Raw genomic sequence first — 25453 nt, 5'->3', positions numbered from 1 at the left:
CGTAGGCAAAACACTCTCCGACATAAATCACAGCAGGATCCTCCAAGACCCACCTCCCAGAATATTGGAAATAAAAGCAAAAATAAACAAATGGGACCTAATTAAAATCAAAAGCTTCTGCACAGCAAAGGAAACTCTAAGCAAGGTGAGAAGACAGCCTTCAGAATGGGAGAAAATAATAGCAAATGAAGCAACTGATAAAGGATTAATCTCCAAATTATACAAGCAGCTCCTGCAGCTTAATTCCAGAAAACTAAGTGACCCAATCAAAAAATGGGCCAAAGAACTAAACAGACATTTCTCCAAAGAAGATATAAAGATGGCTAATAAACACATGAAAAAATGCTCAACATCCCTCATCATCAGAGAAATGCAAATCAAAACCACAATGAGATACCATTTCACACCAGTCAGAATGGCTGCTATCCAAAAGTCTACATGCAATAAGTGCTGGAGAGGGTGTGGAGAGAAGGGAACCCTCTTACACTGTTGGTGGGAATGCAAACTAGTACAGCCACTATGGAGAACAGTGTGGAGATTCCTCAGAAAACTGGAAATAGAACTGCCATATGATCCAGCGATCGCACTCCTGGGCATACACACCGAGGAAACCAGAATTGAAAGAGACACATGTACTCCAATGTTCATTGCAGCACTGTTTATAATAGCCAGGACATGGAAGCAACCTAGATGTCCATCTGCAGATGAATGGATAAGAAAGCTTTGGTACATATACACAATGGAGTATTTCTCAGCCATCAAAAAGAATGCATTTGAATCAGTTTTAATGAGGTGGATGAAATTGGAGCCAATTATACAGAGTGAAGTAAGCCAGAAAGAAGAACATCAATACCGTATATTAACGCATATATATGGAATTTAGAAAAATGGTAACCTGAACCCTGAATAAGAGACTGCAAAAGAGACATAGGCATTTAGAACAGTCTTTGGGACTCTGTGGGAGAGGGTGAAGGTGGAATGATTGGAGAGAATGGAATTGTAGCATGTATATTATCATAAGTGACCAGTCCAGGTTCGACGCATAAATTTTCCTCTGTTCATTTCTTTGCATTTGTGCTTTTTTAATAAAATTCTTTTTTAGAAATAAAAAAAAATAAAAATAAAGGAGATCAGTCCTGGGTGTTCATTGGAAGGACTGATGCTAAAGCTGAAATTCCAATACTTTGGCCACCTCATGCGGCGAGTTGACTCACTGGAAAAGAGTCTGATGCTGGGAGGGATTGGGGGTGGGAGGAGAAGGGGACGACAGAGAATGAGATGGCTGGATGGCATCACTGACTCTGTGGACATGAGTTTGAGTGAACTCCGGGAGTTGGTGATGGACAGGGAGGCCTGGAGTGCTGTGGTTCATGGGGTTGCAAAGAGTTGGACACGACTGAGCGACTGGACTGCACTGAACTGAAACGAGGATGTGAGTGTTTTGTAGTGTTCTGCTCTGAAGATGCTGTTTCTTCATGAAGTGTAATGTTCATGCTGTAGGTTTTTTCATACAGTTTCTACCACAAAGACAGGACTGAAGTGCAACTTTTTTTTCATATTTTACAAAGACAGACCACATCAAGCTTAGTAAAAAAAAAAAAAAAAAAAGCAAACTTCCTACTACATCAATGAATTCAGCTTACTTTCAGCTAAAATTTTTATAGTTAAAAGAAAAACTTCAAGAAAAGGTATGAAACAGAATTGTTGTCATTATATAGGGAGCTGCCTTCCATGATCTTACCCTCCCAAAGCATAAAAGCAAACAGAGGTAGCATGCATGAGTTGCTGCAGTTAGACACTACAATTCCTGTAGGGATGCTCATAGTTACTTTCCATTTTGATTATTCAGTACTGTATCTCATCCCTGTCAGTACAGCAGCCTTTGGGTACACAGTACAAAATATTAACCAAGAAGGGGGAAAAAAAAGCAAAAAAACTTCCAGTTACTTCTGGTCCAATAATTCATTTCCTCTGACCAGCATAAGAGTGTTCTGTGCTGTTATGGGACACTACCACTTACTCTGACCCAGTCATTTCTGAGTGACTGCCAAGCATGATCTTTCCTAAAAATCTGTGGAATGGAGATGGAGGTGAAAACAGAATGGCCTCACTTAACACATCATCCTCCATACATTCATATCCCTTCTTGTAGGCAAAGGCTAGAATTCGGGTAACACCTTTAAAATCCTGTCTCAGATTCCATCTAGGCAAAAGGCAACTCCCTGAACCCTCCTCAAGTGTCACTCAACCCGAGTCAGCTTTCTAAAGCCACTACTTATCTCCTTGCTCAACAACGAATGATGTAATGAGCGCGCCCAAGTACTCAGCACTGTGCTAAGTGCTTTATGATTCTCTTATTTCTTAACAGCAACCCTGTGAGATAAATAAACTCATGGTCCTTGTTTAACAGATGAAGCCACGGTACACACAGCTTACATGACACTCAGGACCATACAGCACATGATGGATGGAAGCCGGTGTGGAACCCAGCAGGGCAGTTCTGGAACAGTCCCTGTGCTACTGGACAACCTTCCAGACCACGTGGCTCTGTACAAGCACAGGGCTTCTGGGGTCCAGACCAGACAAGCTTCATCACCCTAGTTCCACTCTCCAACACAGCACCTCTCCTTCACAGCTGCAGCAGACTTCTCACTGTCCCGCAAACACAATGTGAAAACCAGCCCCTAAGCCTGGCTTATTTATAGTACTACCCACCACATGGAATGCTCTGTTTCCTCCTTCTCACCCTCCAGGAAGTCCAACTGCAATTCTGCATCTTCTCCAACTATTCCTTTTTCCAGCCTTCCCAACTCTTTTGAGTGTCTCTGTTCTGAGAACTGCTGGAGCTCTGTGCACCTGAATACTTAAGAGTTCAGGATGAGTACTGATGTTTGGTGTTTATCCGGTCAGGCAACAAACACCCTGGAGGCAGGGACACACAGGACCCAGCACATGTCTGTGAGCTGAGCAGATGCTAAAGGCATGCTGGTGGAATGTAGGACAATCTCACAGAATACAGTAGGTAAAATGAACACAGCACACCATCATGAACACTTGGGATATCATCTCAAGACTTCTGGGGTAAAAGTAAAGGCGCACATAACATCCAGAGTATTCCTCAACTGGACAACCTATTTCCCCAGCTGATCACACCAACTAAGCAGGCATTTCTGCGTTTGGATATCACCAGTCTATGCATATGTGAGTGTAAACAGCCAGGGACTGACACTCGAGAAGTGTTCAAACACAGCACTGGAAACAGAATGAGGCATCCCGATTTGTTGGAACCAAAATGATGTTCTGAAAAGGCTGATAAGACGGCCACTGAAAATAAAACGCACTCAGCTGCCATTCTTTTCGGCTCTGGTTCATTTATGTAACAAACACTTCCTAGGACCTGCTCTTTAAACACTCTTCGGGGGCACTCTGAAGGATGCCGCCATGGTCCGGCAGAGGTTTTTGTGAAGCACCTCGTCTGTCTTAGAATTTTTCAGTGTCAGGATGAGCTATTTATTCTTGTACATTTGAATAAGCTGAAACCTGCTCTCTGACTACCATCGGAATTCAAATACAGTTTTAAGAAGTCAAAAAGATACACAGAGATCTCGGTCAGAATCTGAAGCATTTCTGACTTTCAGTGATTTTTTTTTACAAGAGCAACTCACAGGAGAGAGAAAGGGAGGGACCAAATAGCAGAGAGCAGGTGTGGTCTAATCAGTACCAGGTGTCTAGCACGAGGCAGTGTGGCAGCCTTTCTGCTTTCCACAGGGCCCTGGCATCCAGCCACAGTCATGTCCCTGAGCTCCCTCACAGTGGCCCGCACAGACCGCAGGTTCCGCTGGCCCTGTGCTTCTATGGCAACGAGGAACCTCTGTGGGACAATCATCTCTTACTGGGCTAAGCCAATTATACAGCTTGATAGCAGAAATCTTCAGGTGGCATCCTCTAAAAAAGAACACTCTTTAAAGGGTATCTACCTGCTGATGTGGCTCAGCAGTAAAGAATCCACCTGCCAATGCAAGAGACGCGGGCTCAATCCCTCGATCAGGAAGATCCCCTGGAGAAGGTAATGGCAACCCACTCCAGTATTCTTGCCTGGAAAATTCTATGGAAAGAGGAGTCTGGTGGGCTACAGTCCACCAGGTCGCAAAAGACTCAGACACAACTTAGTGACTAAACAACAACTTGCTGATGTATCTTTCTAGGAGACTGCCAGATTAGCTTTTAGATATAGTGTAGCTATATTAAACACCCTTCTGTAATACACGCATTACTCAGAGGGGGAGAACGAAATCCCTATGAACTTCATGCAGTTCAAGGAGCACACGAGTTAAGTGCTGTGACCATGGTTTGAATCATAAGAAAAAGGGCGCTTTCTGGCACTTACCTGCTGGAGCAGCAGATAGATACTGTACAATAAGGGGAAAAGGACCAAGCACCTCCCAATAGGGAGGTGAGGGCCAGCCTTCTGGGACAAGGAGGGAATCTAAGGGAGAGCCCTGGGACATAGGAAGTCATAAATCATTCACAGGTCAGAAAGTGCCCAAGCTTTTCTGAGGTCTACTACTATTATCATCTGTCTCCTTACTTGTGAGAAACAGCAAAAGGTAAAAATGGTAGAGATTCAAACAAAAACAAGCACTCATTTTGGAGATCTTCTGAACTCCCTTAAATGCTGGCACATGCACACCGATCCGACACTCACTCACTCCCCCGAGGCTGACTGGGACCTGGCTAAAAGAGGATGACTATAACTCGACAGCAGCAGGCATCTTAGTTCAGGCTGCTAGAACAAAAGAGTATAAAATGGATGGCTTATAAATGACAGAAACTTATTTCTCACAGCTGTGGAGACTGGAAGTCCAAGGTCAGGGTGGCACCACCCCTGCGTGCTGGTGAGAGCAGAGCCATCTCTAGTTTGTGGGTGGCCCACCACCACTGTAATCTCACATATGCCAAGAGCAGAACAGAGGCAACAAGCTCACATGATTCTTATAAAGGCATAATCATAAGGGATCCAGGCTTCCCTGGGGGCTCAGATGGTAAGTCTGCCTGCAACATGGGAGACCCGGGTTTGATCCCTGGGTTGGGAAGATGCCCTGGAGAAGGAAATGGCAACCCACTCCAGTACTCTTGCCTGGAAAATCCCATGGACGGGGGAGCCTGGTAGGCTATAGTCCATGGGGTAGCAAAGAGACGGACACGACTGAGCGACTTCACTTTCATAATGGATCCACCCTTAGCACTTTGTGTAACCTTGTGTGTGTGTGTGTGTCAGTCGCTCAGTCATGTTTGACTCTATGCGATCCCATGGACTGTAGCCTGCCAGGCTCCTCTGTTCATGGAATTCTCCAGGCAAGAACACTGGAGTGGGTAGCCATTCCCTTCTCCAGGGATCAAACCCAGGTCTCCTACATTACAGGCACAGTCTTTACTGTAGGAGCCACAAGGGAAGCCCCAAAGGGCCACCTTTTAACACCATCATATTGGTGAGTGGAGATATAACTTCACCACAAGAATGCTGGAGGACACAAACCTTCAGTAGATAAGATTATATGTCCTTTGATGTGTTACGTGTCCTCTAAGACCACCATACAGGGATTCCCATGCTCGTAAAGTTCACTTCTTCTGTAGGGAAGATCCCATCAATTCTTTTTTTTTTTGCACCCCCCCAATAGTTATTAATAGGATGAAAAAGGGGAAATACAAAAGCCAGAGGACAGATGGGTAAATGAAATTACATTAGGAAAAAAACTTGCTGATAAAAATGTAAATAGAGTAAACAGGATGATTAACAGTACAAAATACCACAAACATTTGGAAGTTTTATGAATGTAGTGGTTGCAAACTGCAGATGGCCAAGGTGCCGACAACCAAAGAAACAGCTTTTAATGGGGAAAAGGAAATTATTTGATTTAGAGCTACTAAAATCTACCAATGACAAGAAGCTCATAACTCCAACAGAGGGAAAAAGAAAAGATAAAAAAAAAAAAGGACATTTACTTTTGGATGAGGACAGTTTAAACTACCTATCTAAGTTCCATCTGACTAATAGAAAGCACCAGCAGGGACACCCTCCACTAAGGCTGTCACTACTGCCATGGCCCAAGAATCAGCTGAAGCCAGCACCCTAAAGTGGCGGGATTCCTAGGGAAACGCACAAATAAGATGAGTGGGTGGAACAGCGCTTTCCTTATCATCCTGACTTCTGGGAATCAAGTAACAGGCGTGGAGCTCTCCTCTCCCCCTGCCTCACGGAGCTCATGCACTCTTCAGAAGATCAATCTCTTTCATGTTAACGAGGGGAATTTTTCATGGAAATACAGGAAGAGCAAGACAGTTTTAAGTCTTCCAGATCTGCCTACAGATTCCTACGCTTTTGCTCCTTCGGCTTACAGTTCCAGAAACCGTCAGCATCAGTGCCATGAGGGAGCTTGTGAGGAATGCAGAGTCTGCGGCCTCAGGTGATTTGGACACAATTAAAATTTCAGAAGCACTGTGACTGGACGAAAAATATTTCTTACTCCTGGGATTAGGCATTTCTCCCCACATCAGCCAGGGATCAGTGTAGTTTGGCCAAGTCTAGGGCGATCTGATTCGTCAAAATGAATGATAGTGGGGATTATAACACACTGAATTTAAAGAAAAGAAGCCATGAGTCTAAATTTATAACAAACAGATGAATGGGTAAGAGGAAGTTCTTTAAAAAGAAGGCCATTTTGCTTTTATTTTTTAATATAGTTTTATTTATTTTTTTGGCTGTGCTGGGTCTTTGCTGCGTGGGCTTTTCTTTAGCTGCAGAGAGCAGGGACTCCTCTTCCTTGCAAAGTGTGGGCTTTCCATTGCGGTGGCTTCTCTAGGCGCAAAGCACAGGCTCTAAGGCTCCCGGGCTCTAGAGCACAGGCTCAACAGTGTGGCTCACAGGCTTTGTTACTCTGCAGCACATGGAATCTTCCTGGGGATCGAACCCTTGTCTCCTGCACTGGCAGGCAGATTTTTTTTTTTTTTTTTTTTACTATTGAGCCAGCAGGGAAGCCCAAAAAAAGGCCATTTTATAACTATCTAAAGAATGAAAGAGTTAGAAAGTTACCATTTTGCAACCACCAAAATTATAGTGGATTGAGGCAAGAATCTCCAGGAATCCTAAAGCCATGAAGTAAACGTTTGTTGGGGTGCTAAGATATTTACACACTGATGCAGTATCCCTCCACATATTACTTATGTATTACAAGAGGAAAAAGGTACCTTTACAGAGGAGAACTCTATTGGACACTACATTAATCAAGTAATCAAAGTTAACATCACCAGGAACAGGACCACCTGACATATGTATCTGCTGAGGTGATGCATGCAGAAGGATATACTAGCACTTACGTGATATTTCTGCCCCTTAAATGTATAACCTGACCCTAATTATACAGAAAAATAAGCCCACATTGAGGGACATTTTATAAATCAAATGGCCTGTACTTTTCAAAAATGTTAGTGTTATGAAAGACAAAGAACTGAGAAAGATGAAAGGGGCTTGATAACTCAATGGAATGTGTGATCCCAGACTTTTTCCTGGATTGAGACTTCCTTTTTGCTCTTTTATGGATAATACTGTTGAAAAGGACATTACTGAGACAAGTCTGCGTATTAGCTAATGATACTATATCAATGTTACTGTTCCTGAGTATGGTAACTGTATCTCCTTTTTAGGGAATACAAACTGAAATATTGAGAGGTGATGGGTCATATCTGCAACTTATTCTTAAATACTTCTTTAGTACTGTTTAAAAGAGGTCTCCAATACAGACCTCTTAAACAGTGAAGTCTGTAATTGTGTGTGTGTGTGTGTGTGTGTGTGTGTGTGTGTGTATAAAACAAACAAACAAAAAAAGATGTCCTTTTCTTCATAGGGGACTAGAATGCAAAAGTAGGAAGTCAAGAGATACCCAAAGTAAAAGGGAAGTTTGGCCTTGGAGTACAAAATGAAGCAGGGCATAGGCTGGCAGACTTCTGCCAAGAGAATGTGCTGGTCATAGCAAACATCCTCTTCCAACAACACTCTACACATGGACATCACCAGATGGTCAATATTGAAATCAGATTGATTCTATTCTTTGCAACCAAAGATGGAGAAGCTCTATACAGTCAACAAAAACAATACCAGGAGCTGACTGTGGCTCAGATCATGAACTCCTTATTACAAAATTCAGACTTAAATTGAAGAAAGTAGGGAAAACCACTAGACTACTCAAGTATGACCTAAATCAAATCCCTGAGATTATACAGTGGAAGTGACAAATAGATTCAAGGGATTAGATCTGACAGAGTGCCTGAAGAAATATGGACAGAGGTTCCTAACACTGTACAGGAGGCAGTGATCAAAACCATCCCCAAGAGAAAAACATGCAAAAAGGCAAAATGGGTGTTTAAGGAGGCCTTACAAAGAGCTGGGAAAAGAAGAGAAGCTAAAGGCAAAGGAAAAAAGGAAAGATATACCTATTTGAATGCAGAGTTCCAAACAACAGCAAAGGGAGATAAGAAAGCCTTCCTAAGTCATCAATGCAAAGAGATAGAGAAAAACAATAGAATGGGAAAGACTAGAGATCTCTTCAAGAAAATTAGAGATATCGAGGGAATATTTCATGCAAAGATGGGCACAATAAAGGAAAGGTATGGACCTAAGAAAAACAGAAGATACTAAGAAGAGGGGGCAAAAATATACAGAAGAACAATACAAAAGATATCTTAATGACCCAGATAATCACTATGGTGTGATCACTCACCTAGAGCCAGACATCCTGGAGTGTGAAGTCAAGTGGACCTTAGGAAACATCACTACAAACAAAGCTAGTGGAGGTGATGGAATTCCAGTTGAGCTATTTCAAATCCCTGGTGGCTCAGAGGTTAAAGCGTCTGCCTCCAATGCGGGAGACCCGGGTTCGATCCCTGGGTCGGGAAGATCCCCTGGAGAAGGAAACGGTAACCCACTCCAGTATTCTTGCCTGGAGAATCCCATGGACGGAGAAGCCTGGTAGGCTACAGTCCACGGGGTCGCAAAGAGTCGGACACGACTGAGCGACGGAACGGAACGGAACGGAACGGAAAATATAATGCTGTGAAAGTGCTACACTCAACATGTCAGCAAATTTGGAAAAATCAGCAGTGGCCACGGGACTGGAAAAGGTCAATTATCATTCCATCCCAAAGAAAGGCAATGCCAAAGAATGCTCAAACTACCGCACAATTGTACTCATCTCACATGCTAGCAAATGCTCAAAATTCTCCAAGCTAGGCAAAAGCAAGAGAATCCCAGAAAAACATCTACTTCTGCTTCACTGATTACACTAAAGCCTTTGACTGTGTGGATCACAATAAACTGTGAAAAATTTTTAGAGACGGGAATACCATATCACCTTACCTGCCTCCTGAGAAATTTGTATGCAGGTCAAGAAGCAACAGTTAGAATCAGACATGGAAGAACGGACAGGTTCAAAATTGAGAAAGGAGTACGTCAAGGCTGTATATTGTCACCCTGCTTATTTAAATTATATGCAGAGTACATTATGCGAAATGCCTGACTGGATAAATCACAAGTTGGAATGAAGACTGCCAGGAAAAATATCAATAACCTCAGATATGCAGATGACACCACCCTTATGGCAGAAAGTGAAGAACTAAAGAGCCTCTTGATGAAAGTGAAAGGGGAGAGTGAAAAAGCTGGCTTAAAACTCAACAAACTTCATAGCAAATAGATGGGCAAACAATGGAAAGTAACAGACTATTTTCTTGGCCTCCAAAATCACCGCAGATGGTGACTGCAGCCATGAAATTAAAAGATGCTTGTTCCTTTGGAGAAAAGCTATGACCAACCTAGACAGCATATTAAAAAGCAGAGACATTACTTTGCCGACAAAGGTCCGTACAGTCAAAGCTACACTGAACTGACTGATACATATACAGAGAGAGATGAAGCAAGTGTGGCCAAACGGTAGCAAGAGGCACATCTAAGTGAAAGTTATATGGGTGTTCACTGAACTATTCTGGAAACTTTTCTGCAGATTTTGAATTTGTAAAAATAAAAAGTTGGAAATAGAAAAACAGAGCAAATGATCTGAAAGTAATGCAATTAAAAATGACCCCCAACACACAACTTTCTAGAAAAATAATAATACCACTACCGACTGTACCCTTTCCTACCTAGAGTGGTCTTGAAAGTGAATACAAGCAAGTGACAGGCTGAAAATACTCCTCCTTAAGAGAGTTCTTGGAGAAGGAAATGGCAACCCACTCCAGTGTTCTTGCCTGGAGAATCCCAGGGACGGGGGAGCCTGGTGGGCTTCCGTCTATGGGGTCACACAGAGTCGGACACGACTGAAGTGACTTAGCAGCAGCAGCAAGAGAGTTCTAGGAAAAAGCATTTTCTAGGCTAAAAGCCTCTTCTTTGGAAGTGAACCTCCTAATTCCTTCTACTATGTGCAAGGGGTATTCTGGACACAGGAAATAGGGGCTCTGGAGCAAGCAAAGAGTTGCTCTCATGGAACATACATTCTCATAGAAGGAGACAGAGAACAAATGTTAGGTAAAAGATGGAGAAGCTGTATACAGTTAGCAAAAACAAGACCAGGAGCTGACTGTGGCTCAGATCATGAACTCCTTATTGCCAAATTCAGACTGAAACTGAATAAAGTAGGGAAAACCACTAGACCATTCAGATATGACCTAAATCAAATCCCTTATGATTATACAGTGGAAGTGAGAAATAGATTTAAGGGACTAGATCTGATAGAGTGCCTGATGAACTCTGGACGGAGGTTCGTGACATTGTACAGGAGACAGGGACCAAGACCATCCCCATGGAAAAGAAATGCAAAAAAGCAAAATGGCTGTCTGAGGAGGCCTTACAAATAGCTGTGAAAAGAAGAGAAGCAAAAAGCAAAGGAGAAAAGGAAAGATATAAGCATCTGAATGCAGAGTTCCAAAGAATAGCAAGGAGAGATAAGAAAGCCTTCCTCAGTGATCAATGCAAAGAAATAGAGGAAAACAACAGAATAGGAAAAACAAGAGACCTCTTCAAGAAAATTAGAGATTCCAAGGGAACACTTCATGCAAAGATGGGCTCGATAAAGGACAGAAATGGTAGGGACCTAACAGAAGCAGAAGATATTAAGAAGAGGTGGCAAGAATACACAGAAGAACTGTACAAAAAAGATCTTCATGAGCAAGATAGTCATGATAACGTGATCACTGACCTAGAGCCAGACATGAGGTCAAGTGGGCCTTAGAAAGCATCACTATGAACAAAGCTAGTGGTGGTGATGGAATTCCAGTTGAGCTATTTCAAATCTTGAAAGATGATGCTGTGAAAATGCTGCACTCGATATGCCAGCAAATTTGGAAAACTCAGCAGTGGCCAGAGGACTGGAAAAAGTCAGTCTTCATTCCAATCCCAAAGAAAGGCAATGCCAAAGAATGCTCAAACTACCGCACAATTGCACTCATCTCACATGCTAGTAAAGTCATGCTCAAAATTCTCCAAGCCAGGCTTCAGCAATATGTGAACCGTGAACTCCCAGATGTTCAAGCAGGTTTTAGGAAAGGCAGAGGCACCAGAGATCAAATTGCCAACATCCGCTGGATCATGGAGAAAGCAAGAGAGTTCCAGAAAAACATCTATTTCTGCTTCATTGACTATGCCAAAGCCTTTGACTGTGTGGATCACAATAAACTGTGGAACATTCTGAAAGACATGGGAATCCCAGACCACCTGACCTGCCTCTTGAGAAACCTGTATGCAGGTCAGGAAGCAACAGTCAGAACTGGACATGGAACAACAGACTGATCCAAATAGGAAAAGGAGTGCGTCAAGGCTGTATATTGTCACCTTGCTTATTTAACTTATACGCAGAGTACATCATGAGGAACGCTGGGCTGGAAGAAGCACAAGCTGGAATCAAGATTGCTGAGAGAAATATCAACAATCTCAGATATGCAGATGACACTACCCTTATGGCAGAAAGTGAAGAGGAACTCAAAAGCCTCTTCATGAAAGTGCAATAGGAGAGTGAAAAGGTTGGCTTGAAGCTCAACATTCAGAAAACAAAGATCATGGCATCTGGTCCCATCACTTCATGGGAAATAGATGGAAAAACAGTGGAAACAGTGTCAGACTTTATTTTTTGGGGCTCCAAAATCACTGCAGATGCTGATTGCAGCCAGGAAATTAAAAGACGCTTACTCCTTGGAAGGAAAGTTATGACCAACCTTGATAATATATTAAAAAGCAGAGACATTACTTTGCCAACCAAGGTCCGTCTAGTCAAGGCTATGGTTTTTCCCATGGTCATGTATGGATGTGAGAGTTGGACTGTGAAGAAAGCTGATCACCGAAGAATTGATGCTTTTGAACTGTGGTGTTGGAGAAGACTCTTGAGAGTCCCTTATACCGCAAGGAGATCCAACCAGTCCATTCTAAGGGAGATCGATCCTGGGTGTTCATTGGAAGGACTGATGCTAAAGCTGAAACTGCAATACTTTGGCCACCTCATGCGACGAGTTGACTCACTGGAAAAGACTCTGATGCTGGGAAAGGTTGGGGGCGGGAGGAGAAGGGGACGACTGAGAATGAGATGGCTGGATGGCATCACCGACTCTGTGAACATGAGTTTGAGTGAACTCTGGGAGTTGGTGATGGAAAGGGAGGCCTGGCGTGCTGTGATTCATGGGGTCGCGGAGAGTCGGACACGACTGAGCGACTGAACTGAACTGAATAGTTAAGTGAACTGCAGAAGTTGGTGATGGCCAGGGAGGCCTGGCGTGCTGTGATTCATGGCGTCGCAAAGAGTTGGACACAACTGAGCGACTGAACTGAACTGAACTGAATAGTTAAGTGCGAGAAGACTCTCTGAGAGTCCCTTGGACTGCAAGGAGATCCAACCAGTCCATTCTAGAGGAGATCAATCCTGGGTGTTCATTGGAAGGACTAATGCTGAAGCTGAAACTCCAATACTTTGGCCACCTCATGCGACGAGTTGACTCACTGGAAAAGACTGATGCTGGGAGGGATTGGGGGTGGGAGGAGAAGAGGACGACAGAGAATGAGATGGCTGGATGGCCTCACCGACTCAATGGACATGAGTTTAAGTGAATTCCGAGTGTTGGTGATGGACAGGGAGGCCTGGTGTGCTGTGATTCATGGGGTCTCAAAGAGTCGGACACGACTGAGCAACTGAACTGAACTGATACAGCTCAGAGGGACAGACAGGGAGTGCTATTTAAAACAGGTGGTTGTTATACTTCTGATATCTGTTTTATAAGTTCATTTCTTTGTTGTTAGGTGTCTAACAGTTTATGACGTCTGTCTTCTTTGTGAGTTGTACCTTTTATCTTTAAAAATATTCACCTTTGTTTAACATAAATTAATTTAAAAAAACAGGTGGTTGCATAAATGTCCACCTACAGAGGGATGGATAAAGAAGACATGGCACATATATACAATGAAATAGTACCCAGCCATTAAAAAGAACGAAATAATGCCATTTACAGCAACATGGATGGACATAGAGATTGTCATACTGAATGAAGTCAGATAAGAGAAGCAGAAACATTGTATATCATCCTTTAACTGCAGAATTTTAAAAGATACAAATAAACTTATTTACAAAACAGAAACAGACTCACAGACTTAAAAAACTAGGGTTGGGGGGGATGGGGAGAAGGATGGGGGAAAGGGATAGTTAAGGAGTTTGGGATGGGATATATATACACACTGCTATATTTAAAATGGATAATCAACCTACTGTAGAGCACAGGAAACTCTGCTCAATGTTATACGGCAGCATGGATGGGAGGGGAGTTTGGGGGAGAATGGATACATGTGTATGCATGGTGAGTCACTTTGCTGTCCAGTTGAAACTATCAGCTACACCCCAATATAAAATAAAAAGCTTAAGATCATCTAAAAACGGAGGGGGGGGGAGGGTTCCCTGGTGGTCCAGTGGTTAAGAATCTGCCTTGCAATGCAGGGGACACTGGTTTGATTTCTGGTCCAGGAAGATCCCACATGTTGTGGAGCAACAAAGTCTATTAACCACAACTACTAAGCCTGAACTACACAGCCGGAGAGCTACAACTACTGAGCCCACGTGCCAGAACTACAGAAGCCTGCATGCCCAGAGCCCACGCTCTGCAACAAGAAAAGCCACCGCACTAAGAAGCCTGTGCACTGCAACTGGAGAGAAGCCTCAGCTCCCCAAAGCTAGAGAAAGCCTGCACAAAGCAATGAAGATCCAGCACAGCAATAAACGGTTAAGATGATAAATTAAAAAATAACAATAATAAAGTAAAAAATAAAACAGGTGGTTGGAGGGACTTCCCTGATGGTCCCATGGTTAAGACTCTGTGCTTCCAGTGCAGGGGGCCTGGGTTCAATCCCTGGTTGGGAAACTGAGATCCTACATGTTGGAGGATATGATCAAAAAATAAAATAATTAAAAAATAAAACAGGTGGTTGGAGAAGGACTCTAGTGAGGTGACAGTGAACAGAGACCTGAATGAGGTGATGGAATAAACTGCACAAGTAACTGGGGGGAGCACATACCAGGCAGAGGGCACAGTATGTGCAAAAGTCCTGAGGCAGGATGGTGCCCAAGCTGGTGCATAGAGAGCAAAAGGGAGACTGGCGGTGGTAAGGTCATGGAGTCCCTCCTAGCCCATCATCCAGACTTTCCTATTTACTCTGGTAAGCCAACTGCAGCCTCCTACCTGTCCATCTTGCATTGGACAGCCGACTACCCAGCTCTGTAATGAAGGGGCTACCATGAGGAAGCAGCCAAGTGTGCTGGCTCAGTGCCAGGTGTGAGCATGCTTCCCCTTTCTGCCAGTTTTCCATCTAGGTCATTTCTTCCTCAGATGCCATACTTGGAAACTCACTCTGCCTAACTCCTTTCTCCTTCGACTCCCGTTTAAACCTCATGCAAAGGTCTCCAGAAAGTTTTCTTCGGGTTGAGAGGTTAAAAAAAAAAAAGAGCCACATCATAGCTGATAAGTTGAAGAGTCATATTTATAATATCTAGTGCTGGTTCTCCCAGAAGCCATCACTCCTTTCCAGAGGTTAAGTTCTGAAGGGGCTGAGTCACAATGAAGCATTAGCATAAAAAGTCTTCAAAAATGCCCAGAAAGTGCTTCTGAAAACATTGGCTCCTGCCTCTCCATTCTCCTTTAATCAAACTTGCTTTTCTTCAAGTTCTGCTATTAAGCAACTTAAAGGCAGGGGCCATCGTGGTCAGTCTTTTATTCCTAGTGACAAGCAAAGGACCTGGCATATAGTAGTTCATCAATAAATAGTTGTGGGAATGTTTTAAAGGAAAAAGGTTTAAAAGGGAATCTCTTATTAAGCTGATGGAGGTTGCCAAAACGTTAATATACCGTGCCTTTCATCTCTATTAATTGTAAACATATCATAACTGATTCAAATGCAGTCTGAAGCAGGGTGCGGTACTTGGTACATAGAAACTTACTAGGTATTTGATGGATGGAGAAATGGTTAGACTGATAACTGACCAAACACCAGACAGGAGCTATGTGGGCTGGCCTGTGAAAGCCATCATTTATAATATTAACAGTATTTATAATATCTATTAACATTAATAATATTGCTTCTAGAGGCAAAAATGTACCTTGAACTTGGTACACTTTTTATAAACTAATAACAATTACTAGAGAGTCCCTTGGACTGCAAGGAGATCAAACCAGTCAATCTTAAAGGAAATCAATCTTGAATACTCATTGGAAGGACTGATGTTGAAGCTTCAATACTTTGGCCACCAGATGCAAACAGGCAACATGTTGGAAAAGACCCTGACGCCGGGAAAGACTGAAGGCAGAAGGAGAAGGGGACGACAGAGGATGACATGGTTGGATGGCACCACCAATGCAATAAACATGAAATTGGGCATCAAGTGTCACTTGCAACATGGATCTCTGGGATAGCTGGTATGTCTCCACTCGCAGACTGTGTTACGCGGGATGCAGAGGACTATAACTGATCTGGGGAGGATGGCACATATCTCCTGTTATGTGAGATATGTGTTAGTTGAGCTGAGCCAAGTGGACAGAGGTTACATTTTTCTAGTAATTTTGGTAATCCGGGGGAAAAAAAAGGAAATTAATAATATCCTTTCAAAATATTTGGGAGCAACTGTGCTCAACCATGGATGACATGGAGAATCAAAGAAATCAAGAATTTGACCAACACAGAGACTCTAATGAGAGACAGAAATACACAGATGCTTTAAAAACAATTATATTTACAGATGTGATCTCACTGAACTGGAAGGATTAGGGTCCTAAACCTGTATTACACACGATTTGATTCACCCATGAAAATTTAAAAAGTTGTTTATATAGATAAAAATTACAAATTTATTAGATAATTTAGATAGATATATTCAATATAAATGCAGCTACATACTTTGAATTTTTAAAAATATCTTCATTTTTTGGCATTTTATGAAAAAGAAGCTAAAACTTGAACATCAAAGAAACCCTCACATTGTACCCAGATAAAGGCAGTTTATTACCTTTCTTGAACTTGGAGGCCTACATAGTACCAAACTGACACCAAAAGGACTCATTTTCGGAAAAAGAAACTGAGGCAGTTAAAAGGGAAAGAGATTTAAGGATGAGAGAGTAAAAGAAGGGAGCAACAATGAATTGGGGGTGGTGGAGCTTTTGCTGTGTACAAGCAGTTGGTTTTGTTCTCTGAGCTCTCTCAGCATTTTCTGGGTTCTCAAGCATGTCATCTTCCAAGACTCCTGAAAGCCAAAGGTTTGCCTCGATAGTAACTGCTCCACTGTTTCATACCAATTTATTCTCCATTTTGGTAATTTACAAACAGGCCGGTTTAAAACAAAAACAAATCCCTGAAGAAAATAAGAGTCTGACACAGATAACTGAAAAAAGAATGTCAAGGATTATGCCATGTCTCTATGGTTCTCCAAGTTTGGTAAGGCCCTGGATGAAATGCAATCAGCATTTACAGCATTTGAAATCATCTGTCTATTATCAAGGTCTAAACACAGTCCTCATTTTGTAATGGAGTGAAAGTGAGCATGTGGTCATTAAGTCACCCCATAAATACTTTGCTGCAAGCCTACCCTGTACCAGGCACAGGGTACCAAGTGCCAGGTACATGGAAAACACAGGTGAATTAGGCAGGCATGGCCTTGTCCTTATGGAGCTTACCTTCTAAAGGAACCGAATATTAATTATTCATTTTAATTCAAATTAAATTGAATATTAATTAAATATTAAGTACATATTGGTTAAGCACATCTAAAACAGCTGAAAGCAAGCTTCTAACAAAAAGGGGAGGGATAATCTGAAAAATCTTTCATGAAAACCTCACGATCACATAACTTTAATGACTCAGGTGACCTTAACGTCATGACTGACTCTTTCTGATCCCATGGACTGTAGCCTGCCAGGTTCCTCTGTCCGTGGAGATTTTCCAGGCAAGAATACTGGAGTGGGTTGCCATGCCCTGCCCCAGGGGATCTTCCCAACCAAGGGACTGAACTCAGCTCTACTGCATTACAGGCAGAGTCTTTACCATCTGGGCCACCAGGGAAGTCCTAAGTTCAATCTATTATCCAACTCTGGGATCCTGTCTAAGACATCCCATCACTAACAAATAGCTCACTTCTCTAACTCAAGATTTGTCAGAATATTTTATGAGGAGTAAAGAATGGAGAGAAATATACTTCTAAAAATTTCTGTATAAAACCCAATGACTATTAAAAAACATGTTCTCTAAATTTTATCACAACCTAACTTGTAGTTCTAGTTACACTAAATGGAACATTTCTAAGATTTTTTATGTCATGTTCAATAAACTCAGACAACTTCAAAAACAGCAACTAGTTGCACCATCACATTATGAAAACTGTTATGAAAGTGTTACATTAGCTTATACTGACATAACACATTTCAGAAATGTGGGTCTTACTGAAATCATTAGGTTCACAACTAAATAGCCTAAAAAAAAATTAGGTTTAAAGCTTTTGACTGCCTACACTTGGTTTTGCTCTTCACAGAATGTCAACATCAAAAGAATAAAAGAGCTGTAAAACATGTATCAATTTTGAAATTATAACAAACAAAACTGTTAGAGAAATCAGGAAAACAGTAACAAAGGAAATTCCTGTTAACAGCTAGTTTGTTAGGATATACTGTCAAGGAGTTAAAACATCACTCATAAAAATGTAAATTGAGCATGTGTCAAAAATTTATGTAAATCATTAATTTAAAATAGCAGGATGATACATCCAGTTTAGTGGAGTATAAGAAAGTCTGAAGTATATATAGTCAATGAAAGAGAATACTGAAAGAAGATTGTTTTTATATATGTGTGTGTGTGTAACTGGTTAATAAGCTATAGGTCAATAAAACTACAAAATTTCAGGTTTATCTTCATTATCAGACAAAAACTGTTTGCAAGTTATCAATCTACAATGAACATCTAACTTCACAGAATCTGGGTCCTGATCAATAGTAAATTAATAAGTTCAACAAAGATACAGTTCCCTAGAAAATCATGTGATCTGTGACTGGGTATGTCTGCCAATGCTTCAGCAGAACACTGAAAGGACATGCAATCATCACCCTTGTGCCTCATTCCCAAGTGTTGGGTATTTTTTCTTAACACTTTAATATGCAACAGAACCTTGGCTATACAAAATCCTCATGCATGGGTTAGTCCTGATAGTGGCATGGTTGCGAGATCTAAGTGTTAGTTGCTCATTCATGCCTGACTCTTTGTGACCCCGTGGACTAAGCCCACCGGGCTCCTCTGACCGTGGGATTATTCAGGCAAGAATACTGGAGTGGGAGGTCATTCCCTTCTCCAGGGGATCTTCCTGACCCAGGGATCAAACTTGGGTCTCCTGCACTACAAGCAGACTCGTTATTGTCTAAGCCACCAGGGAAGCCCAGAAACCTAAATTAGCCCTTAAAATGCTTAGTACCAAGGCGTATGCTGGTGCGTGCTAGGTGAGCATCCCACAATCTGCTGCAAAACCACTCTTTATTTGTTTGCCTGCTTTTCATATCACTTCGCCTCTCTACTTCTGTATCAGAAAATTTGATGCCTAATGTTGAGTTGCTTCTAGTCATTTCCACCAACACATTTCTTTACTGTTTACCTTCCTTTAAAAATATCCCCTTTTATGAGTACTAATCATGTCGACCTTTTAACTAAATCAAACACAAACTCTTTCATCATAAATACATCTAAAAGTAATGAGTCAGAGGCTTATTCATTAATAAGCATCACATTCTAGAGCATAAACAGTTAATTCTTCCACCCATCCACCCCTTGTTCCAAGATTAAGAAACACATTGAATGTTTATTACTTAAGATCATTGTTACTTAATGGAACAATTCTACTAACTGAAAAACAATTAGGTAACAAGAAGGAACTTTCTAAAGACTTCTTTCTAAGGGGTCAATACAGTAAAAACTTCTGGCTCTAGATTACGTTACAGTTACAATGTTCCTCATTTAGAGTCTTAATAATTCATAGTAATGACTATGCAACAATGTGCCATATACTGTGCTAAAGGCTTCCCCAATTCCATCCTGTTTAATCTTCACAAAAATTCTGTGAACTAGTTTGTATTATTAGCCCCATTTTTCAGAAGAATAAACTGAGTCACGAGAATTAAATTACTCCACTTCTGAGCCCTTAGGTTAAACCACTCTGCTACATCAATAGAGAAGACAGAAGAATTATAAAAACAGATGTATTAACAATAACAACATTTGTATGATAATTTTTATATGCAGGCGCTATTTTAAGCAATGAACATACAGAACTTGTGTATTTCTCACAATAACCCTCTGGAGTATGATTGTTATTCCCAATTTACAGAAGAAGAAATTGAGGCAGAGAGACGTTAAATACTTGTCCAAGGTCACAGGTTAAGAAGATGCAAGGCTGGAGTGCAAATTTGGACAGCCTAGCTTCCAAGTCCAGGACCTTCCCCTGATGCCATACTGCTTCTTTTAACAATTTGAAAAGCACAGCACAAGTAAACAATCCTAACTCTTTAGAACCTTTGAGGTTGGAAATCACCACATTAAAGCACAGACCCGTAACTAAATGTTCATTACTATAATCAGAAGTCATCAAGAACAGATTAAAAGGTTTTCATTCAGCCTTGTTAAGAAGGCAAAAAAGTAACACACTTAAGCAAAATTTCATCCAAGATGAATTTCTAAAAAAATGTTTTTCTGGAAAACAAACTCAATACAGAACAAATGAGGTGTTACAGTAGCTTTTAAAATTCTTTCTGTAGAAATTGTTTTTGTTCCTGCAGCTTTGGGGTTTCTCAGAACTCCCTCAGGGGCTGTGGGTAGAGGGAGAAGGGGAAGAGATAGGACCCCAGTTCCCCCACTCCACCTTCAAAACAAGCAGCTCTGTTTATATTTTTTACATATTGGGTTTCCCCTTAAACTTTTGCTTTGATGGGACCAAGGCTCCCATGAGAACTCGGTCTGAGTGGGCGGCCCTTCTCGACTTCAGAAAGCTTTCCCCATCACTTCCCCAGCATCCCAGAAGATTCACTTCACAGCATTTCTCCTCTTGCTTCTAGAATCTCATGCCCTAATCATATACCCTCACAACCTTGCCTTTCCACCCTCCTGTGTCAGCCATCACTGACACCACAGCTCATGCTCACCAAATTCTTTCTATATGGCCGGCTCTCGGTTAAATGTTTTCACATCAACTCCTTCACTGACTGAGCTCAACACCTGTGCGACTCAGATTCTACTATGGCCCTGCTGTATAGAGGAGCCCACTGTCCAATGGCCACCGAGTGATGGAAGCAGGATGAAGAACTAGATGGCCCACCTCAAGGGCCCCCCAACTCTTAACCAGTGTGCCATTCGGCCTCTCAGTTCATGTTAATTCCTGTTCTAACCCTCCCTGAGACACTGTTCCAGACTCAACCTCCCCCAAACAAAACAGAACACAAAGACCCCTTCCGAGTAGCACCTCGCTTGGCACTGACACATGCAGGGCACAGCTCTCCGTGCCCTGTCATCTTCCCATTCTGGGTAGCCTGGTGAGGCGGCTGAGGCTGTGAAAAGTACGAGGGAGATGGTCCCTCTTGCAGACACATATGTGTGTTTAGCCCTTCTCAAAAAGAGGAACAATCTCCCTTGCACTTTTCACAGACTCACCCTCCTCACCAGACTACCCAGAATGGATGTGGGCACAGTGTAGGAAGATGTTCACTACTCAGTGTCAAGGGACTGGCTGGTAGGTAGGACCCCTGAGTTCTGGTCACACCTGGGACGATGCCCTGTGGAAGGCAGCATCATTGTCCCCATCCTTCCTGGTCCGCAAGGCTCCCTTCTCCACTCTGCAGGCTGCCTCTGGGAGACTGTGCTTGGAACAAGGTTCCGGATGCAGGCTGGGCCAGCTCAGGGAGTGAGCTGTGTACGCAGGGCAGCTAATGCCTCCAGGAAACAGCCTTTAGTCAAGGGCAAATATCCCCGCTCCCTTGCTCTTTGGGGAGGACAATTCCCCAAGTTCCCTCAAGGGACTGAGCTCCAGGTACCCACAGCAGTTATTCTCTCAAAACTCACCTTTACTGAAGGCTTCTTCTCTGCCCTGTCCTACTTGCCCACTTCCCTGCTGACATTCCTGGGAGAACCTCTCAGATAAACTGCTTACTCTCAAGTCCTTGTCTTGGGGTCTGTTTCCAGGGAAGCCAAACTGGGATTTCCTCTCCTTTGTGACTCCATTTCTCTACCAGTTAAAACACCAGGACAGGAGAGAGGGTCTCGAGTGCCTCTTCAGGCTCTAGCATCCTTTGCTTTCAATGATGAAAGCATCCAACTGAAACTGATGATGAGGTTACCTCTTCACTGAGCCACTGTATCCTATCTTGAAGCCTAGCTCCGTAAATGAGGAGGAAGAAGGCAGCACTGCCAGGATGCCATGAGTAAGGTCCCTGTGCCCGCCATGGGGATGGCCTCAGCTACAGAGATCCTCCTACCCAAGGTGATGCACTTTCCCAAGGCTGTCATTATGCACTGACTGAGGGATGCTCGGGCAGAAAAGACCTGTTCATCTCAGCCCAAGTCAAGCCAACTCTGAAGGGCCACTTCAGCCCCAGCGCTCCTCGGGGGGCTGCTGAGGCTGCCGCTGGGCCTGCCGTCTTGTTTCTTTCCCATCCTTCAAAGGGCTGATAAACATCCTGAGTGTTCAACTCCACTTTGTGGTCGGCTTCCCAGAGGACCCCACCTGTGATGACTTCATTTTAAATTTTATTTATTATGTCATGAAAATCACAGACTCTGGAACTCTGCCTGTGGAAGCAGTCATGTTCCTTTTAATGCTATAAGGCCAGGAAGTGGTGGAGACAGCAGGAAATAAAGCAAAGTTTTTAATAAGATGGGAATGAGGCAGATACAGACCAGCTATGTATGATATGCAGTTTCGGTTTCTGAACAAAAGCAAGAAATACATGAAAGGTCAACACAGTCAGTGAAACTGAAAGTTGAGAGAACTCAGATGAGGTAGTCTCAGAGGGCAATGAAAGAGAGAAACCTCTCTGAGAGAAAGAAAACAAGAATGGCCTTGCCAAGGAGAAGCAGCAGACTAAACATACCATACATACCAAGTCAAAAATCATGGGGCAGAAATAATCCATCTGAAAGAGGGCCCTGGACCACATGCAACCCATAAGAGATACCATCGCCCGGGGTGACCAAGGCAAACACCGTCCTGGGAATTCCCACCAATGAAGCTCAGGTTAGATCATGCTCCTGAAGAGGCTAGGGAGATTCCCATGATGCTACCACAGGCAGGGCTTCTGCGGAGACTCTTCCAATGACACTGAAAGACTGAGACGGCTCTCCAATGAGAAAGCTGGTGATGCTGCTCTGCCAAAGGTTGTGCCCAACTGGTGGCAGCCGGTTACCTTCTCTGCTTGGCTATGACCTCCTGGAGAGGAAAGGAGGCTAGCGGTGGATAACGATTGGAATTTAAAATAAGATGGTAAGTTGCAAAGGCACCACTGAGAAGGTGACATCTGGGCAAAGAGATAAGGACTTAGTCTCATGGTCACCAGGAGGAAGGTGGTGACACAGAGAGAAATGAATGAGCAAGGACAAAGCCGATGCCCGAGGAAGAGCAAGGAGACGAGTGTGGCCGAGAACTGAGAGGGTCTGAGGTCAGGGAGATGAGGGGCAGGTCTGGCACAGCCTTCTGGGCCACTGTAAGGATGCTGGCATCTACTTGGAGAAGGTGGGAAGTCCTGGGAACACAGCTGTGTTGAGTGACATAATCTAACACTTCCATTTCCCTTCTCTGGATTGATTTTCTTCTGCAGCATTTCTTACCATCTGACAAATTATACATGTTCTGTATTTACTAACTGTCTCCACCCATTAGAAAGTAAGCTCCATGAGGACAGATGTTTTTGTCCGTTTTTTTCACTGCTGCAGGGTCCCCCAGTGTCTGGCACTTAGTAAATAATCAATATTTTTTGAATGGATGAATGGGTCATCTTGAGAAGAACCTGAAGAACTTTTCTAAATGGCAATATGAATTCAACAAACAGTATGTTTCTCCTCCCTCCAAAGTTATTTAGATTGGCGCTGTGAGGCCAAAACAACAAATTATCTTCTCTTTCTTTTAGGCACCTAGGTGCCCAAAGATAAAAATATGCTTTCTATAAAAAATAACTTGTAAAAACTGGATTCTTAGATGCAGAAGAAAACCACAGACTCATCGAATCAGCAGTTGGCAGGTTTTACACATATGGAATTCATTCATGAAACACACACTGAGAGACAGTGTCTATGAGATGCTCATTAATGAGGTTTCAAATGAATAGGATTCAGAGCCACTGCCTTTCTGTGACAGGCCTGCCATTCTCAGGGGCAGACGGGAGCAGGGGAAGGGAGGAGAGCATTTACAAAGGACACTAGTGCCCTTGCTAGCAGGACAGGGAATCCCCTTTGAAAATCACTGACCCTGGTGCAAAAAAAGCTTGAGATTCAACAGTATAAGGAAATGTGTCCTTTTTATACACAAAAGTTTCCAACATACCAAGAGTTTATGGTCTAGAAAGTTTTCTAAAATAAATTCAGGTGTCTTTTTGTAATACTTGTGTTTCCTAATCAATACACAGACTCAAGGCATAACTGAAATGATCTCTGTACACAATAGTGAACAATGGTACAGGACATCACTGAAATTTAATTGAATAAAATGGAAATATTCTGGAAATACACTGGAGGGAAGAAGAGGGAGGGAATAAGGGTGGGGAAACTGCCAGGAGCTGCTGAAGAAGGAGTCAGAAAGGGACCCGTGGTTCTGTTTCCCTCTGGAAGGAAGGCTCTCACCACCATCAGCCCTTTCATCACTGAATTCAGAACTCCTCTGTGAGCTTACACCAGTCATGTAACCTCACTGAGTCTCCCTGTTTCCTTGTAAAAAGGGGGCAAAGGGACTTCCCTAGTGGTCCAGTGGTTAAGACTCTGCCTGCCAATGTGGGGTACATGGGTTCGGGAAGAATCCAAATGCTGTGGAGCCACCAAGTCTGTGCACCACAAGTACTCAACCTGTGCTCTAGAGCCCACAAGCCGCAGCTACCAAAGCCTGCTCGTCTAGAGCCTGTGCTCTGAAACAAGAGAAGCCATTGCAAGGAGAAGTCCATGCACCACAACTAGACCACTATCCATAGTTAGAGAATGCCTGTGCATAGCAATGAAGACCAAAAATAAAATTATAAAAGGTGGGGGGGGGGTCACCTTACAAATTCCACCCGCTAGAAGGTAAATAATGTAACACATCCAGCACTTAACACAATGCCTGGAGCACAGTGAGCCCTCAATAAACATCAGCAGTCACCACAATGATAACACTGCCCGTGAGATTTTACTTTCCAAACATGGCCACACTGACATACACCTTCCACCCGACAGGGCTCCTTGCAGTGTGGTGCGGACATGCCTGCATCAAGCATTATGACTGTGAACCCTTCTCTTGAATCTGGGCAGGCCTGTGACCAGGTACAAGTGATTCTATGTGACATCCAAGACTGGTTATAAAAGGTGACACAGCTTTCCTCTGGACCCTCCTCTCTTGAGCCATGCTCCTTGGGAGCCCCAGGGGGCCACATAACAAGTCTGGGTCCTTTGATGTCTCCATGCTGGAGAATCCACATGGAGAGGTCACACAGAGAAAAGGATGCATCTGAGGAGCCCAGGTGTCTCAGACCAGGCACCGGTAAGCGAGTAAGCCTTAAGACGATGCCACCCCAGCCTCTAAGCCTTCTGTCCTGATCCTGAATGGATTGGAGACAGGCCACAGAGCCAACCAGAATCAAAATTCCTGACCCACAGAAGCCACGAGAGGCAACAGATGATTGTTTTATATCAAGT

At 43.0% G+C, this 25453-nt stretch overlaps 1 protein-coding gene and 1 pseudogene across 2 annotated transcripts in view; both read right to left on the bottom strand.

Annotated features, from left to right (window-relative positions):
- The window catches only part of PCGF5 (polycomb group ring finger 5), a 145658-nt gene that overhangs the window by 95778 nt on the left and 24427 nt on the right, over nucleotides 1–25453 (bottom strand). The gene's annotated exons all lie outside the window — the stretch shown is intronic.
- The window catches only part of LOC148776002 (uncharacterized), a 37357-nt pseudogene continuing 24196 nt past the window's right edge, over nucleotides 12293–25453 (bottom strand).

Source organism: Moschus berezovskii, chromosome 12, assembly GCF_049115385.1.
Source record: "Moschus berezovskii isolate FMDL1 chromosome 12, NW_MosBer_1.0, whole genome shotgun sequence".
NCBI classification, from domain to species: domain Eukaryota; kingdom Metazoa; phylum Chordata; class Mammalia; order Artiodactyla; family Moschidae; genus Moschus; species Moschus berezovskii.
Note: the sequence above shows the minus strand (reverse complement) of the source record. Positions and strands in the feature narration are given on the sequence as shown.